The 17,618-nt window shown below is 35.9% G+C and overlaps 2 long non-coding RNA genes across 2 annotated transcripts; both read left to right on the forward strand.

Moving 5' to 3' along the window:
- The first annotated feature begins 2,680 nt into the window (after positions 1–2,680).
- On the forward strand, positions 2,681–3,587 carry LOC133296327 (uncharacterized). The gene is made up of 3 exons (XR_009749489.1): positions 2,681–2,854; positions 3,035–3,142; positions 3,562–3,587. It is a non-coding gene; the product is annotated as an uncharacterized LOC133296327 (long non-coding RNA).
- LOC133296328 (uncharacterized) lies at positions 3,587–4,542 on the forward strand. Its single transcript, XR_009749490.1, has 3 exons — positions 3,587–3,637; positions 3,724–3,788; positions 4,349–4,542. It is a non-coding gene; the product is annotated as an uncharacterized LOC133296328 (long non-coding RNA).
- Positions 4,543–17,618: the final 13,076 nt, after the last annotated feature.

The following is a 17,618-nucleotide window of genomic DNA, read 5'->3' on the forward strand; positions in this document are numbered from 1 at the left end:
ACAACAAACTTGGAGGACATACAAGGTCTTGGAGGTCCAATGACAAGAGCAAAAGCTAAAAAGGCTAAAGAGGCTCTAAATCTCTTGGTGACCACTTTACTTGAGACAAGCCCAAGTCTAAAGGAAGAAGAGCCCAAAATGATACACTTAATTCAAATTGAAGACTTTGAAGAATAAGCCTCAATGGATATGCATGAAGGCTTTATTTTTACTTGGCCCAAATTCTGCACTTAATTTTATTTTTCTTATATTCAGTTAAACTTTTGTAATAAGGCTTATTAGGCTGGATTATTGGGTTGTCTATTTTCTTTTATGTGTAAACACTTTTAGGTTAAACTCAATATGGATATTGCCCACTACCATAGCTTTTGAAGGGGGAATTCAGAATAAAAAGATAACCTTTTTTTTTGTGAGAGACTAGCTTCTCTAGGGTTCTTTTGAGAATCTCAGAACTTATCAAGGTGCTAATACTTGTGGCGTTCATAGGCTTATCAATCTTTGGATTGTGGCGCCTTCCAGTTATCGTTTTGTGATTGTGTTCACAAATTCTTGTATCAAACCCTATCACCCAAACCTTCAATTTTCGTCCAAAATAGTCTCGGTTCATATCTCCTGATATACGCGTTGGTTTTCGGTGATTCTTGAGTCAAAGTCGCGATTCAGAAAGAGATCTTTCACCTCGATTTGGAAACGTCCGATTCTGAGGTCTGTAGCGTGAGATACGCTCTGTTCTTAACAGGTCGTGTTGGTGGATGAATTTGGGGTTAGAATTTCCATTCCTAGTAGATCCATTCCTCCATTCCTATTGGGGATCATATCATTTCCTACGCATGCAATAAACAATTATATGTTTACGGAGTATATATATATATGTTCCCTATAACATTTTGGAGGAGCAGAGGTGGAGAGGACTCAAACTTGTTGATGTATGAATACATGCCGATGGGAGTTTGGAAGAGTGGTTGCATGGTCCAAAGGAATTTACATAGTATATATGTTTTCTATAACATCTTTTGTTTTTATTTAATATTTTCTTTCAAAAAATATTTTTCGGGGCGCTGCCCTTGAACCCTCGCCACTAAATGTGTAGATATAAATAATATTTTCTGGATTCGACTACCCCCCATGTAAATTTCTGGTTCCGCCACTAAATTATAAGGGGTGAAAGGACATAAATTTATAATCCTTTAAAAGGATAAATAGTTTCCTATAAAAAAATTGAAAACAAAATAATAAACGGAATGACAAAAACCATAACTATAATACTTTAAAATCATGTCCAAAAGAAAAACGTTCTTGGACACAAAAATAAGACCGAATTATAACTCTACGGCCAAAAACAAATATGGTATAACTAAAATATTACGTTAATCCTATCCAAATTTTCTTACCCATTCTACCCAGCAATTAGATCTGCAGAAGGACCCGGACCCACATTCATTCATAACTAAGTATGAACATTGTAACACCCCGTTCCGGACCGGCATATTAACCATACTTATAATATTAAGCATAGTTATAATCACGGTAATTGAATTAAAATACGGTAATTTTTTTCTTTTATCAAATGACTTTTCATTTAAAACAACCGTATTCAAAACAATTTCCTTAACATGATCATAACAAAAAACATTTGCGGAATATAAATTCTAGTGCTTAAATATCACACAAAGAACATACAAAGAATGCTAAGTGGTTCCCATAAACCAACGAAGCAACGATACATTATTACGTGACGTACCAACCTTATATAGGTTCGGTTTTGTGAAAACTGCACTTGACTTGTTTATAATTAATTTCTCATCTTCTAGTATGTTAAACTAGACATTATAAGCTTCCCAATGAAGGATCATAAGATTAATTTGGACTTCTACAACTCCAGATATCCTTACCATAAGTTTACTGCTTAATATAACACCTCACATTTTTAAGTTTAAATATTAATATGTTAAATGAGAATTAAAGGGAAGGATTAGTGAAAATCCTGAAAAGAAGGTCAAAATACATAAAACGATAAATTGATAAATTGTTGTTAACCTTGTTACCAATTAATTTTACTTAGTATAAACTAAAGGATGTAGAGGAAATATAAACAAATGATGTATTTTGGTACCCAGTAGGTGATGAAATCCGTTGGCCTTGCTTCATTAGATGGTAAGGGAATTTAATAGTCTATAGAAACAAAAGAATAAAGTGGCTTGGCGGTGGAAAGCAATTTCTCAAACGGTGGTACAATAGCAAATGATAAGTGAAATCCTTAGTTGTTAAACAAAGTTAAGGTCCTTAGTGTTCATAACATCCAAGTCGGTTCTCTTTAGTCCCAAAACATCAAAGTAGGTAATCACTTTGTTCCTCCAAGCGGTGGAATTTAATAAGCCAAGGGTGCAACCTTGTGTCAAGCGTGGAACAACAAGGAAAGAAGAATAAAAAAAGAAAGTGAGGTCCTTGTGCCAAGCGTGGACCAAAAAGAAAGAAGTAAAAAACTTAAATCCTTGTCATGCTTAAATCCTTGTCATGCTTAAGTCCTTGTCTTGATTAAACAACAAAGTCGGTTCCCTTGTCTTCCCAATGGTGGAAATGAAAAGCAAATGGGAAAAGTAAAGCATGAGGTTGAGTCAAGGAAATATTAAACAAGAAAATTCTGATTGCACAAACCATCCAAGTCGCTTCCAAGAAAGTAAGCTCCTTAATTTTAATCAAATCGGTTCCTCCTCCTTACACCAACACATGACCACCCTTGTTTTCCTTCTTTCTTTTCTTACGGCCAAAGAGAATTCTAAGTGTTTTAAGATATCAAGTCGGTTCTCACTTGGTTGAGAGCATCAAGCAGCTGAATTGTTTAGGAGAGAAGGAGGTAAGTCCTAAGTAGTTCCCAATACATCTTATTCGATCCTTTCTTTCCCATTCAAAACATATGACCGCCTTGTGTTCTTTCTTCCCTTGTATACGATCAAGAAAAAAATCTGGTGAGAACAAGTTAATGAAGCAACTTGAATGAGCCTTAGTGTTAGTCGGTTGTCTCTTTGTGTTTTAGATATCAAGCAGCTCAATTTCTACTTCTCAACTGTGCCACCAAGGTGAACTCAAGCAGCTCAATTCTTTCCTTCCAAACCGTAACAACCAAGGGAGTTAAGAGGAGCTTGTGAGTATTTTCTTGTCCCTAAAATGCTTAGTTGCTTTGAGAAAAAGAATCCTTGTGTTCTTGTGGTCATAACCTTGTATTTTCTTCTTCTTGATAAGTGGTAAAAGATGAGTTTCCAAGCATATAACATGCGCACCAAGGGGCTGACTTTGGATGGAGTTTCATTTAAATATGTTATGGCTTGATGGTTGATGAATCTCTTGGATTGAAGTGCAAAAAGATGGTTATATTTGAAAGAAAATCACGGACTTTGAACTTGGCCAATTCGGCCAAGAGGAGAAAATTGTGTAAACAGTATGTTAATAAAATTCTAGGTGGAAGTGGATGTCGATTTCTATAAGTTAAGATGATGTTTTGATGTTTTTTTCGTATTCTGACAGAATTACCGCGTATTGACGATTCGTACATGGTTGTTGTAGGTTGCCGTACATTGATTTGAACCTCGAAATATGAGCTCGGTGGATTGCCCTTGGTCCTGAATCAAGTGGGATTGAGGTGAGTAATTGGAACCATGCTTGTAGAATTAGTAGCTTGCATGTGTTCATATGAACAGTAATTAATTGAGAATGTCCTCTGTGTAGGCATTTCTGTTGTATAACGAGCTCGAGAAATACTACTGTGGAGATAAGTGAATAGGCTTATTGAGGTAACCTCTTGGTGCTGGGGCTTGTTCCCCTTGTGTGTTCCACCATTCCGTTGAGGGGTGATGGTAGAAAATGTATATGAGTAATGTAGAATAACATGATCATGCATTTAGTATGTATGTTGGTACCCGAGTCTCTGGCCAGCAGACAATTTTGCCTTCGGGTGTTTCGGACTTCCACTGGATAGGTCTCCGAGAGGGAGTTCCAGTTGACCTAGGGTCGTGGTGTGTGATCCGGATAGGAGCACACTAGGAAGTCTCGGGTGTATGTGGATGGGAGGGGTACCTTGGTTGATGTTCTAGGAACACGCCTTGGATGAGACCCATAGGCTTATATGCCGAGGACGTTGCGTGGTGTTGGTAGCTACCATTCCAGCTTCGTCGTATTTTGTATCCTATGATCCCCATTTTCTCTAAATCCCTTGTTGTATCCTGTTTTAAAGAAGTTATTTTATATTATTTATATGCATCGAAGTGAGCCATTGGGCGGAGTATTCTCTAGAACCTCTGGGTTACTGAGATATATTCATATATCTCACCCCGTCTTGGGGGCTTTCTTTCAGGAGGTAGCAGTGGTGCAGGAGCAGCGGGCAAGAAGCCCGCAGGATGATTAGCTGGAGTATTTGCAGTATTTCGCATTTTGGTGGCCACTGGGCCTAGGCTAGACTTAGGGCATGAACATTCAATATGTATGTAGGATGAGATTCATTGTCATATTTGTTCATGTCATTTTGCCTAAGTCTAGTACATATATCATTTTGGGGTTTTTACATTATGTTGTATTTGAAGACTTTGAGTTGTAAAGTGTAATATGCATATGTAGATTGTAAACCGTACCCGAATACTTGATGTAATATGTAATCATGTAATATGATGGAAGGGAAATAGGCCTATTTTAGGAACATGATTATGTGTATGTTTAGAAGATGCATGCAGTTGGACTTTGATGATTGAAACGTATTAAGTATAAATCTAAGAAGCAATGTGATATGTATTATATAAGTAAAATAAATTGTGATGGGTTGTAAATGCCCCAAGGCATTGTTGGTCCTTGTGTGTGCCACCCACTGATTATTAGGTACTATTTGAGATCATAGATCACTGGTACAAATTTGGAAAACGTTGGAAAAACAAAGGAAACTCTGGCGAAATTTCTAGAAACTGATAGTTTTTAGGCGAATTTTGGGAGAGCATAATTCCCTCTACAGATGTCCGATTGGGACGTGCCATACTCCATTTTAAAGCTTGAGATGTCCCCTACATGGTGTTAAAATCTTAGAATTTTCTGGGTTGCACGAAACCCTGTAGAAGACTGTGAACACGGACTGTCCAGAACACTCCTGTGTAGGGGCTGTTTCTGGCAGTTTTTGGGAATTTTATTCCCGCTTTGTTTCTTAGTCAAATTAAGTGTATTATCGATATATCAAATTGAAGCTTGCGGTGTCTAGTTTATGTTATAAAAATTTGAGAGCATTTGGGTGAGTGGTTTCTCTGCATTAATTCATTTAGTGAAGGATGTTTGGAGCTGTTTTGGTGTTGGCTGGCAGCTTTGCTCGTCCAACTTAAAACGGCTATATCCGAAGCAAACGAGATCGAAATGACTCGTGTGATGGCTCATTGGGAAGGTATTTAAGTAAGAAAAAAAGATAACTAAATTTGAAGGTTTGGTTTTGTGCGGTGTGTCCGCAGGAAATTATTGACCGAACCAGGTTCAGACAGGTAGAAAACGTAAAATTGAGAAATTAGCTAAGTGGGTTTATGGGAACCCTTAGTGACTTGTATTAAGTAAAATAAGATATAAAAATAGTTTAAACAAGTATTCCGCAAGAGTTTACAGTTATGGTCACAAATTTTATTTATTACGATTTTTACTGTTTTAAAAAAATGCTCGCGTAATAAACGAAAAAAGTTTACTCGCATTTTTATAAATGAATTGCTGTGATTGTAACTGCGCTTAATATCATAATTAATGTTAACAATACCAGTGTACAACGGGCTGTTACACTTAAAACTGTCAACATACGTCAACAACGAGAACTGCACTGGTTTACAACATTGCAAACTATAGTAAAACCACTTACTTTTTTCTCTCAATTTTGGATATAAAATAGTTGACATCTAGACCTTCAATTTGATATATTATAAGCCTTGTTTCAATAAGAAACGAAGGAGTTATGAATTTTCTAAGTTATCAACTCTTGTCGTCAAATTCACTACAAACTGGGCAGCGAGCAAAACAGCAAAACTGCACCATGTTTTTACACTCATTGTTGTCTCATATTTTAGGACATTAAAGTTCACATCCTAATCTTCAAAATGACAGCTCACACATCTCATTTGACAAGGAATTGAGTGAGATATGACTTACCAAAGTCATACACACAACACTTACAAATTCTTATAAAATTTGACAACATCTCCACTGATTTTCCAACATCTAGGAATTCCACAATTCCTCTTATCAACAATACCTGCTTAACAAAATACTTATTCCATTTTAATCACATCCAAAAAGATGGCTCCGTGCCCTTTACTTTAAACTAGCACACCATATTTACATATATCCATTAATCTTTATAAAACATTTACATAAGCAACGTAGGCCTATCAAAATACTGTTTCTACTAGTTATCACATCAAAACATATATACAGAGATCTCACAAAACATACATCCATGCAACTAGCAGCTCCAAACATAGCTTTAGTCTTCAACAGTTGGTCTTTTACCTTTATCTTTCACTTTGGAAGTACCTAAAATATATATCCATAACGTGGGTGAGAACGAATCTCAATAAGCTCGGGTTATGAAGAAGTCTCTACCCACGAGTTCACTTCTTGCATTACATGTTAATTTCCAAACACAGACAAAAATCATATATTCTCATACAATACAATTAAGCATTTTAATTCATTCTTACTTTTCAATCAATATATATAACCTTGCAAATTATAATTCCATTAATTTTCTTCACAAACAAAACTTTCACAACATATTCTTCATAATTTGATTCTAGCAATTATATTCAACTGAATTTACCTTTTTCATAAAGACACATTTTACTTTAGAAATCAGAAACTCACATCAGAATTATCCATATCAAAATTAATCAGAATACACTCTATCACAATCATCAAAACACATCAGCAGAACATACAAACATCAAAATACTCAAAACACATTAGAATATTATATATCTCTGTGTTACAGAGTAATCAAAATCAACTGAAAATCATATACTTTCATAATCATATTTATTCTCAGAAAATCCTCTAGAGCTATCCTTTTTATGAAAAATCTCCACTTGTACGACCAATTTATTAAACCGAGAACATACCTCAGCTTCCTATTTACAAACTATTGTCCACACAACCTGCACTTTTTACGTCCACCTACTGTGTTAGCTTAAACTTTGATAAAATACAGTCAATCATCAATTGAAAATAAATAACACTATACACAACCAAATTACATTTACACATTAACTTAATTACCCACTTGGTAATCATTTTAATCTTCTTTTTCATTGACTTCCAATTAACTTTCAATTAACAGTTCATGCCATACCACACAAGTCTTAACCAAATTTCATACCTTAACATTAGACCCACATTTTTAGTTAGTTAATCACTAACTCAAGTAAATACTTATCACTTAATTAAGACTTAATATACCTTAACACCACTTGAAACTTATTTGATTTCACACAACCCTGAATTAAATTTAATAAACATACTATGATATTTAATTCATCATGGCCGAATTATATATCATCAAAATCATGCATTTTATGCATTCTTCTCTTTTAATTATTTGCTCAAATTGACATATCTTTCAACCTAATTCATAACCACTCGATATTATGTTAGTTTCATGTCACACATAAACTTTACGCAACACTTTAACTTAAATTCTTTCACACACAATTACATACACCTTATTAGTGTAGTTTCCTTTACAAATTATCATGTTTACAAACTTTACATGATTTGAAATTCAACTTCCATTTATAACACCTCGCATTTCTAAGTTTAAATATTAAAATATTAAATAAGAATTAAAGAGAAGGATTAGTGAAAAACCTGAAAGTACGGCCAAAATACAAAGAAAGGGCAAAATGGTAATTAGCCAACACGCAACCCTAGGAAGATAAAAATTGAGTAGAAGGTCTCAGATGGTAAAAATAACCCTGGAATTGGATTCAAAACGAAAAATTGAGTGGGTAGGCAAGTTTAAGAAAATTCAGTGAATAGTGTTTTTACCGGGTAAAAATATCGCGGTACAGTTGCACCGTAAAGCGTGCCGATTGAGTTCTGAGCTCTAGGTTTTAAATATGAGTTATAAATGGTTTATAAAACTAGGAAATATGATTTCTGATAAAATTTGATGGAAGTAAGTTAGTTTGGAGAAGCGCGCCAACGGCGCGCGCAACAGCTTAAAACTGTAGTATTTCCGAATAACTGGAAAGCTCAGGATTCATCTGATCAAGTGTAATTAAAGGACAATAGTTAATGTTAAAAATTAGAGTTTCTAATTAGTTTAGGAAATTATGAATGTTTAGTGGAATAGGAGGGAAATTCAAATAAGTTTGAAATCGCATGAGGTGGCGGTGGGACCCACCCCACTTAAGTCACTTAAGACACGTGTCCTTTATACTATTCATCATCAACTTCTCCTCCCTTTTCCAGCTCAAACTCACGCCTAGCCCCCCACCATGGCCATTCCTTGGAAAAATTTCATTTGCTCCTAACTTGGTCATTTAGGCACCAAATCATGAAAAAGTTTGACTTGAAATCCATTGCAAATCACCTTCTAAAGCCATTGGTGGTACTCTTGAACCTTGAAAACCATTAGATTTTGAGATATTCCTCCCTTTTGGCAGCGGCTCATTGTTGGAGATTTGTGTTCATGGAGCTTCTAGGTGCTCCAATGGTGGAGTATGTTTAGGAGGAGCCTTGTGTCTAGCTTTGGGGTGAGTTTCCTTGTATTCTAACAGTTTAATTTTTGGATTGATCTTATGAACCCTAAAGGGGGATTTTGTGATTGATGTGTTTAGAGAGCTCAATTGGAAAATATGTATTAGATGATAATGTCTTAGAATGATATGTTAGAGCTATAAATGCAATGAAAATTATTGGTGAAAAGTATGATTTTTAACTTAGAAAAATTGGAGAAGTGTCATGACTTTTGAGTTTTGAAATTGTTGTGAGGATTGTATAATGGGATTGTGGTATGGTTGTATGATGATATAATAGGATTCTATGAGGTGTGGAGTAGTTAGAATTGATGGAAATTCTTTGGGATTACACCATTGTGCAAATCGGCCATTAGACAAAAAGAGGGGATTTTATGTTGCTGAAATTGATTGGATGATGTATCTATGTTATATGGTAATTAGAAGGGTTGTGTGGTGGTTGGAAGGTTAGAGAATCAATGAAAAATAATTGATGGTGTTGAGAGTCATAAAGATATTAAGCAAAACGACGTTTAAAAGACGAAAATGAAAAACGGCACTTGGTATGGCCTTTTGGTAACCTAAGGATGCTTAATAAAATGAGAAAGAAAATTTAGAAATTTTTTTTGTAAAATAAGCGTTCAAAGGCCGAACCTACAAGGGTGTAGGGAGGTTTTTGACGTTTTTCGCGTTCTGATAGAATTGTCGTGTACTGATGATTCGTACATGGTTGTTGTAGGTTGCCGTACATTGATTTGAACCCCGAACCGTGAGTCGGTGGGTTGCCCTTGGTCCTGGACCAAGTGGGAGTGAGGTAAGTGATTGGAATCATGCTTATATAGTTGGTAACTTGCATGTATTCTTATGAATTTTAAGTAATTGGGAATGTCCTATGTGTAGGCATTTCTACTGTATAAAGAGCTCAGAGAAGTATACGGCTGTGGAGCTAAGTGGAGAGGCTTATTAAGGTAACCTCTTGGTACTGGGGCTTGATCCCCTTGTGTGTTCCACCATGCCCGTTAAGGGTGATGGTAGGAAGTGTATGTAAGTAATGTAGAATAACATGGTCATGCATTTATTATGTATGTTAGTGGTACACTAGATGTACCGAGTCCCTGGCCAGTAGACAGTTTTTTCCTTCGGGCGTTTTAGACTTCCACTGGATAGGTCTCCGAGAGGGAGTTCCAGTTGACCCAAGGTCGTGGTGTGTGATCCGGATAAGAGCATACTAGGAAGTCTCGGGTGTATGCGGATGGGAGGGGTACCTTGGTTAGTTGTTCTTGGAACACGCCTTGGATGAGACCCGTAGGCTTATATGCCAAGCCATTAGGCAGGGTGTTGCATGGTATTGGTAGCTACCATTCCAGCTTCGTCGTATTTTGTATTCCTATATTCTCCAGTTTCTCTAAATCCCTTGCTTTATCCCATTTTTAAAGAGGTTATTGTATATTATTTATATGCATCGAAGTGAGCCATTGGGCGAAATTTTCTCCAGAACCTCTGGGTTACTAAGATATATTCGTATATCTCACCCCGTCTTGGGGGCTTTATTTCAGGAGGTAGCAGTGGCACAGGAGCGGCGGGCAAGAGGCCCGTAGGATGAGTGTGGAGGATATTTTATGTTTTGCATTTTGATGGCCATTAGGCCTAGGATAAACTTAGGGCATGAACATCCCATATGTATGTAGGATGAGTTTCATGTCATATTTGTTCATGCTATTTTTGCCTAAGTCTAGGTACATGTTGTATATGTTATTTTAAGCTTTATGTTTCAAGTTGTAATTTAAAGTTATGAATTTGTAAGTTGTAATATGTAATTGAGATGTTGTAATTGTACAATGAATACTTGATGTAATATGATGGAAGGGCTTTAGGCCTATTTTAGGATTATAATTATGTGTATGCTTAGAAGATGCATGTAAATGGACATTGGTGATTGAAATAAGTCAAGGATTAATAAAGTGAGCAATATGATATGAATTGTGTAATAACTATAAACTGAGTTGGGTTGTAAGTGCCCCAAGGCATTGTTGGTCCTTGTGTGTGCCACCCATTGGTTATTAGGTACATTTGAGGTATTAGAAAGCATTTGCAAAATTTGGGATTTTTGTAAAAACAAAGAAAACTCTAGCGAATTTTCTATAGAATTGGCAGAATTTAGGCAAACTTCGGGAGATCATATCTCCCTCCACAGAGATATGATAGGGACGTGTCATACGCCATTTTGAAGATTGAGATGTCCTATATCTTGAGGTAAAATTTGAGAGAATTCTCGGTTGCACGCTGGCCTGGGGAAGGCAGAGAGTGCAGACTGCCCAATTTCTCACTGCACTTGTGGCAGTTCTGGACTGGTTTTGCGAAATTTATTCCTGCTTCGTTTATTAGTCAAATTAAGTGTTTGATATGTCAAATTGAACATTGAGGTGTCTAGTTTATTGTATAAAAATTTGAGAGCAATGGTTGAGTGGAGTTTCTCCAGTAATTCGTGGAGTGAGGGATGTTTGGAGTTGTTTTGGGGTTGACTGGCAACTTTGCTTGTCCAACTGCAAACGGCGATATCCGGAGCAAACGAGATTGAAATAACTCGTGTGATAGCTTCCTAGAAAGGTATTTGAGTGGAGAATAACATATCAAAAGATGGGAGGCTTGTAGAATGCGGTTTGTCCGCAGAAAAATAAAGACCGAACCATGTTCGGATAGGTAGAAAATGTAAAATTGAGAAATTAGCTAAGTGGGTTTATGGGAACCCCTTTGTGACTTGTATTAAGTAAAATAAGTTATAAAAATAGTTTAAACAAGTATTCCGCAAGAGTTTAGAGTTATGATCACAGCTTTTATTTATTACGCTTTTTACGGTTTTAAATGCTCGTGTAATAAACGGAAAAAGTTTACTCTCATTTTTATAAATGAATTGTTGTGATTGTAACTGCGCTTAATATCATAATTAATGTTAACAATACCGGTGTACAACAGGCTGTTACATTTTATGGTATCAGAGCAATTTTGCTAGGGAACTCTGTTAAGGTATAGCTATGTTATGTGCTGCATAGTTGTATGTAGATTCTTATCGATTACTGCATATGTGATTCCTTAGTGTGGGTCTGATCAACCCATTCCTTTGTGTTACATGTGTGGTCTTCGTAAGGAGCCTGCGTGGCAACCCTAGAGCACCGAACGTAAGTCCTTAGCTTGATATTGTGGCTGCAGTGTTAACTGCTCCATGGACAAGAGGTGACAATAAGTAAAATATGAATATTATAGAACTTAAGGGAAACAGACTTAAATGTTTTGTCTGAACTTGTAGATGAAATTTATAAAGGCAGTATTATAAGTAAAAATTTTAAAAAAACCTATGATATGTACAGTATTAGCATAGGCGAAATTTGTAGTATTGTGGATAATAAATATATATTTGAGAGGAGTTTATAGTATGAAAGTGGTATTGGTAAAATTCCTATGTATTTGTGTAGTGTAGTACAATAATTATGTACAAGTGGACTTGGTGAATGGACTTCATTAAGGTGAATGACTTAGAACCTGACGAATTATTGGAGAATATGAACAGGTATGCTTAGGTACGAGTTAGAATATGTTATGTTTGATTAGAAGTTATAAGTCCCTGATAGGTGGTGTACACTTGAATGAACTGAGATGGTTAATGTAGAGAAACAAATGGAATATTTGATGTCTAACCCTAAGGGATTGAAAACATGAAATTATTATGCTAGTGAAGTGTTAAATTGAGATATATTAAAATATGGGATTTAAATCCATAAGGAGGTAGTGTTGATTAAACATAGGTGAGATGAATTAATTATGTATTATGTATATAGGAGAGAAGTTGAGAGAACCGCCATGGATGGCATAAGGTAAATGTACAAGGAAGGCACTATTGTAGTTAATGAACGTCGATTCAAATTGAAAGACTTGGCAACGATAAAATGGATAGGATGGTTGAATTGGATAATCATATGTAAGATGGTAATGAGAATTGTAAAGAACTTATGATCTAGTGATCTGTATATATATATACCACTAATAGTAGTGTGCTTGCGAAATCATTTGATATTTGATATCGATTGACGGACGGAGTGGAGGTATTTTCATGTAAGAAGTATTTTACAACCACCAAGGGTGGAAGTGAGCAGGAAAATTGATGGGTTGCTCTACAATATTGAATATAGGTTTATGTGAGCCGTAACAGACAATGGATTGGAACGGTGACAAGATTTTATGAGTTATTGTTGTACAATCACAAAGTGAGAGAGTATGATTAGTGAATGAGCTAATGTACAACTTAATGTGAAATCATGTGATTAGGGTATGAACTAAGGTGCATAGAGTGTGAAATTATATGGTTAGTGAGAGAGCTAATGTGTAGTGCCAAAATGAAAGTGATAAGAATTGCTAATGAGCGGATGTATAATTGTCAGTGCAAGGACTGATGTACAATTATTAGTACAAGGACTGAAGTGTAACTAGTTCTCTGAGATAGGACGGGTGTGTTTGGAAAATCCCTGTGTGATTAGAAATATGATACATTATATTAAGAGAGGTGGGATGTGTACAGAACTTGAGAAAGATTCTGAATTCGTGAAATAGAGATTTTGATATGTACTATGTCAGATGACGAGTCAAAATAAAAGAGTAAACAATCTATGAGAAGAATAATCAAGGAAGAAATAATGGACTATGGATTTGAACGGTAACATGACAGAAGAAACTATTAAGAGTTAGGAAATGTGTACGGAATTATGAAGGGAATATGAATTATTATAACAGTGACTATGTTATAAACCAGGTCTGAGGGTTAACCAAAATGAAAATAAACTAGCAGTGGGAAGAATTAAATGAGAGAGTTTAATGAAATGACTTATATGTAATAGGTGTATACTATACCACTACTAATATTATTATTGGGGGTAGCCCTATGTGAATATACCAAAGATATTTTGCCGTTATATACGAATGTGATGCAGATACCAAATGGACTGGGTCCATGTGTGATCTGGAGTGTACTGGGTACACGTTTGCTGTTATATACAGATAAGTTATAGAAATATAAATTCCTCTGTGCACTCGGTGCATGTAATATGACTTGATAGTATGGATATCTCTGTGCGGCTTATGTGCCCGGAGTGTATGGCTATCTCCGTGTGGATTATGTTCCCGGAGACTATTATTATCTTATATGAGTAATATGAGACAAGGAAGTATCCCGCATTGATGGGACTGCTAGTATAGTTGAGGTGTTTTATATAAATTCACAAATAAGAAACATTTAGGGATGCTCCTAGCACAGGGGCAGCTGGTGATAGGTTACCTATTACTGCATGGATCATAAGGATAGATTCTCTGATCGGTGGGTCATTTACATCTGGGGCCCTTAGGACAACAAGAGCTCGAGGGGTTTAACCTGAGGATGTTTTACTCACTGTATTGAGAGGATTGTATCATATAAATAACGTAAGAGGTGATATTGAGTAATTCTAAGTGAACAGTAATATATCAAATGGGATATAATATGTGAGACGTCATGAGAAGATATTTTGGGATATGATTTCTGAGCACTAGGGGATGTGTGTATTTGTACACCAGGTGTGGTGACGTGAATTTTGGGTCCACAGAAAGTGTGAAGTTATTGGGAATTCTTGCCCTATGATAAAGAATAGCAGCTGGTTAATACTGATGAATTGAGTGAATGTATGTTAAAAGGAACTAATGAGGAAGAAGTGTGGAGTTAAGATGGTGGCCTGAAGGCCTTTCATAAGAAGTTAGTTGTGATGGAATTAGGTGAAAATGTTTAGTTAGGATCAGTAACTTAAATTGTGGTGATTAAAGAAAGGCAGATAACTCGATGGAGTGACTTGGAGCACGGTAAGTGATACATGCTAAGTGAGAGAGGTATATCCTTTGGAGACACACGATATTGATAAAACTTTAGAAATTGTTTAAGGATGAAAGTGGTTCCAGGTGATGGAACGATTATGTTGGAAATTACCAATGTGAGGAGACTGATATGTGAGGATTACGATATAGTATTTTAAGTTGGACATCCATGATAAAAATGTCGATAATGAGGAAATAGAGGTATAAATGAATGAAAAATATGTTGAATCGATAATATTGTTACAAAATGATGAGTAAAAATGGTTAGTTGGTAAAATCTTAAGCATAAGACCTTTGATGCGGAAGTCATTGATGGATTTTGTGTTAGACATGGAGATGACTGATTTGATAGATATAGGAACAATGGGAGAAAAATTTGGATATGACGTTGTAGGTGGAAAATTTCATGAGTGGTTTTGTGGTTAAGGACCTTGAATGGCTAATCAGAAATATAAACTATTTCGAGGGTTGATAGTTTCGTATCACAAAGAGAAAGATATGGTTGTGATTACCTAAGAAGAGGTGAAGACACGTGGCAAAGTAAAATAAAGTATATAAGTATGGAATTTAATGTGAGTCAGAATGATAGGATACGGCAAAGTGCCATGGGATATAGAAAGTATGTGCTTGTGTGAATGCTAAGGAAGCAACTCAATGGTAAGATCAGTAACGTTAATGAAAAGGACTAATATAGTGGGGTACTGATGAAACATTAGGGACAATGAAAAGATAGAAGTACTAAAGAAAGTGTGAGTTGGAAATAATCCAGGAATAATCAGTAAATATACATGAGAACGGTTAGAGGCTATTATGAAAACGGTTAGAGGCTTTTGGGAACGACCTTGGGTCAGAAAGATAGATAAAGATGAGAATGAGATGAAGTGAGGCAGACAAATTGTAATGTGGTTATATTATTACCTATAAATTACTGAAAGTGCAACCGTGAACTATAGAAAGCTTAAAGTATTGTGAATTAAAGGTCATAGCACCATAATAGACAAGTATTGCGAAGGATTGGGGAAAGATAGATACTGCAAAAAGGAGTTTATGTCTGTGATAAGAGTAAAATGAGAAGGACGTACACCTGAAAAAGCTACTTGATAGCGGAAAGATGAGATTCTCCGGTTACATCCCGAGTTACGAGATCGTTAGGACGTTAATTTTGCAGACAAAATTCTAAAAGGTGGGGTGATTATAACACCTCACAATTCTAGATTAAATATTAAAATATTACATGAGGATTAAAGTGAAGGATTAGTGAAAATCCTGAAAATTAGGCCAAAATACAAAGAAAGGGCAAACTGGTAATTAACCAACACGCAACCCTAAGAAGATAAAAATTGAGTAGAAGGTCTCAGATGGTAAAAATAACCCTGGAAATGGATTCAGAACGAAAAATTGAGTGGTTAGGCAAGTTTCAGAAAATTCAGTGAATAGTGTTTTTACCAGGTAAAAATATCGCGGTACAGTTGCACCGTAAAGCGTGCCAATTGAGTTTTGAGCTATAGGTTTTAAATATGAGTTATAAATGGTTAATAGAACTAGGGAATATGATTTCCGATAAAATATTGATGGTGTTGAGTGGTTAGGTGGAACCTAGAGCGAAAGATTAGCCAAAACGACGTTTAGATGACGTAAAATAAAGAGTGGCACTTGATATGGCCTTTTGGCAACCTAAGGAGGCCTAAAAAAATGAAAAAGAAAATTTAGAAAAATAAATATCAAATTTACACATGTTTGGCCGAACCTACAAGGTGTAGGGGAGGTTTCTGACATTTTTCGTATTCTGATAGAATTGCCGTGTACTGATGATTCGTACATGGTTGTTGTAGGTTGCCGTACGTGGAATTGAACCCCGAACCGTGAGTCGGTGGATTGCCCTTGGTCCTGGACCAAGTGGGATTGGGGTAAGTGATTGGAACAATGCTTGTATAATTGGTAACTTGCATGTGTTCGTATGAGTTTTAAGTAATTGGGAATGTCCTTTGTGTAGGCATTCTGTTGAGTAACGAGCTCGGAGAAGGAAAAGAGTGCAGACTGCCCATTTGCTCACTGCACTTGTGGCAGTTCTGGACCGGTTTTGAGAAATTTATTTCCGCTTAGTTTCTTAGTCAAATTAAGTGTATGATATGTCAAATAAAATATTGAGGTGTCTAGTTTGTTGTATAAAAATTTGAGAGCAATTGGTTGAGTGAATTGTCTGCAGTAATTTGTGGAGTGAGGGATATTTGGAGCTATTTTGGGGTTGGCTGGCAGCTTTGCTTGTCCAACTTCAAACGGCGATATCTGAAGCAAACGAGATCAAAATAACTCGTGTGATAGCTTCCTAGAGAGATAATTGAGTGTAGAATAACATATCAAAAGATGGGAGGCTTGTAAAATGCGGTTAGTCCGCAGAAAAATAAAGACCGAACCATGTTCGGATAGGTAGAAAACGTAAAATTTAGAAATTAGCTAAGTGGGTTTATGGGAACCCCTTAGTGACTTATAGTAAGTAAAATAAGTTGTAAAAGTAGTCTAAATAAGTATTCCGCAAAATGTTTACAGTTACGGTCACATCTTTTAATTATTACGCTTTTATTGTTTTAAATGCTCGCGTAATAACGGAAAAAGTTTACTCGCATTTTTATAAATGAATTGCTATGATTGTAACTGCACTTAATATCATAATTAATGTTAACAGTACTGGTGTGCAATAGGCTGTTACAAGTAAAACCTTCTCTCTCTTTTTATGAAAACCTCCTTCAACAATCCCTCAAACTCAACCTATTCAAACTTGAATCTTGATTTCCCAACTTCCTCAAAAGAGCTTTTTTTCTTAAATTAACAACACGAGCCAACCCAAAATTTCATGAACAACCTGCCATTATCCTAAAAAATGCAACTTCTCTCTTCACAAAAGAACCTTGAAAAGTTGACGAATTCTTAGTTTCCACTAAGTAACCAACCACAAGAGAGCAACATAAACCAAATAGAACACACCCCAAATTT

Source organism: Gastrolobium bilobum, unplaced genomic scaffold, assembly GCF_033153095.1.
Source record: "Gastrolobium bilobum isolate Gb01-03AN ecotype WA unplaced genomic scaffold, APGP_CSIRO_Gbil_v1 utg11328, whole genome shotgun sequence".
NCBI lineage: Eukaryota > Viridiplantae > Streptophyta > Magnoliopsida > Fabales > Fabaceae > Gastrolobium > Gastrolobium bilobum.